We start from the raw sequence: 2,530 nt of genomic DNA on the forward strand, positions 1-2,530 counted from the left end.
CCTCCAAACAAAGCAATTCATGTAAACAGGGTTGCAGGTTGCAGCCTATACATAACCAAGCTAGCACAGCACTCAGGTAAACTGCAAGAGCATTTGATTCACCCTGGAGCTAAGAACAGTTTTCTGCTGCATGGGGCATGGGATGGGAAACCCATAAAAACTGTGCAAAAGAAAAATGCAAGCCAAACAAACAAAGATTGAATAAGAGAAAACTGGTTGAAAACTGACAATGGCAAAAATAACTGGGCATGGTGTTCAGGGTTTTAATAGTCAGTCCATCGCAAGCTAATCCATCCCAAGGCTAAACAGAAAAAGTTTAGGAGCAACTGCTGTAGAAAGTGTCTAGAGCCTCTGTTTCAACACAGGAAACAGAGTATTTTACAAAGGCTACAGTGAAATGAGAACCCTTAAAATCCATTTAGGCAGTGACTTGCCAATTCCTATTTTAAAGATGCAGAGAAACAATAACCACTGCTCAAAGACTTTATTAATAGGATTTTACTGTTGTACATTTGCCCAAAAGTAATGGATGCACACTTCTTAAATAAATAAAAAGTATACTTGTATTCAGGATATTTATTAAATGACAATATCGATAAGAATGGCAATGAGGCAGATCTTAGTTTATGAACACAACAGTTGAACTTCTCTTCCTTTTTTTCCTGGTTCTTTTAGTGGCACAAATGAGAAAAATGGCAGAACTGTTATATATAAGATCACATGAAAATAAGGCTGGGAGGTACGTCACAAAATCATCTGGTCCAGCCTTCTGCTTAAGGCAGGATCATCCCTGCCCGTCTAACCTGCTCTTGAACATTTCTGGGGAGTCCACAATGACTCTCAATAGCCTGTTCCAATGCTTAATCACCCTCCTAGTTAGCTCTTCCTAAACTCCAATCTAAATTTCTTGTTGCAGTTTTGAGGCCATTATGCCTAAGCAGGTTCCCTACAGCCACGAAGAAAAGCCCACCTCCATTCTGCTTATGGCATCTCTTCAGGTGTCTGAAGACTGGTATCAGATCCCACCTTCAGTAATCTCTTCCTTAGGCTAAATAAACCTAGTTCTTTCACTACTATACACAAAATTCTGCGGGTGGTGCAACTTGGAGAACACCTGTTAAGGACTTGATTTTCAGAGAACCAGAGCTTGGAAATAATTTCTTCCCCAAATAACTGCTCTTTCACAAACACAAAGCATCAACTATTTTAATATGAACTGTAGCATTTGTGCAGGGAAAATAATTTGGTCTAAAAGGAACACTCTTAATAACTTCCTGCTCTCAGGTCTCCACACAAAGGGCTGAATGCCAGCACTCTGTCCCTCTTACGTGCAAAGCTCATGTTCCTGGCACACATAGGTAACATGAGTATTTGAGGGGATAATTTGTCCCTAACACCCACATCCACATTCCTACCATGCCCTGACAAAGAATGCCCCTGTCAAAGTGTAGGGATAGAGGAAGAAGAACTGTTTTCCAATATTTCCACGGAGAAGGTTTTTAAATGGAGCCAGCGGTATCACCTCCCACAATTGCATTGCAGGATTTGATACTTAAGGCTCCAGCTTCTGGAGTCCTGTGACAGGAGGTGCAGCTTTCATGGCAGGGATGGAAGACTTCTGTCACAGATTCACAGAAGTTCAGGGCTGGAAGGGACCTCATGACATCATTGGGTCCAGCCCCCCTGCCCTGGGCAGGAAAGATGGCTGGGATCAAATAACCCCAACAAGGTGCGAGTCCAAAAAGCAGCAGAGCAACATTTAGAAAATGTGACTCGAAGGCTCAAAGTCCATAAAAGGAGGGAAGGGGGGGATGGAAGGACTTTTTCTCCTTGAGTGGGGACTGAATTTTGCAAACAGGCAACACTTTGGGTGCTCTGGTTAGGCAAGCTCAGGAAACTTCCCTGCCTCCAGCTGGAGGTGCTTCATGCTCATGGTGCAAAGCAGCACAACTCCTCCAACTGGGGGGAGACTTGAGGCAAGACCCACCAGAAACCTCACCCTCCCCAACACACAAATCTCCACCGCTCCCCAGCACAGACCTCAGCAGTGGCAGGGCAGGAGGTGGGACCGGAAGCCCCTCCCACTTCCCTGCACGGGCTTCTCATTGGCTCCTTCCCACATCAATCCTAGCCTTGGGTCTCCCCTCCCCTTCTTCTGACCCAGCCCCGCAGGCTCCTGCCCTGTGAGCCCGGAACAACCCCCGCCCCGCCCCCATACCTCCACCTCCCACCCAATTGGCTGCCGGCTCGTCGGACCGAACCGCTTCTGATTGGCTGCAGGCCAGGTTTCGAAACCGCCGCTGGAAAAGAGCCCGGCGCCGCTCTCTTTTCTCCTTCTCCCCCGCCCCCCACCCCCGCCGCGGTCCTCTCCCCGCGCAGGCGCGGTAGCGAACGTGGGGCTGGACGCGTGTGTAGGCGGGGTTGCGGGGGGCGGGGCCGTTAGGGCCCGCCCGTGCCTCACTTCCCCGGCGCGAGGCAGGGCAGTCGCCGGGCTGTGCTTGGAGCGCGGTGCGGGGCGGCACGAGCCGGG

This window comes from Gavialis gangeticus, unplaced genomic scaffold (genome assembly GCF_001723915.1).
Source record: "Gavialis gangeticus isolate Ggan-Ray unplaced genomic scaffold, GavGan_comp1, whole genome shotgun sequence".
Classification (NCBI taxonomy): Eukaryota; Metazoa; Chordata; order Crocodylia; family Gavialidae; genus Gavialis; species Gavialis gangeticus.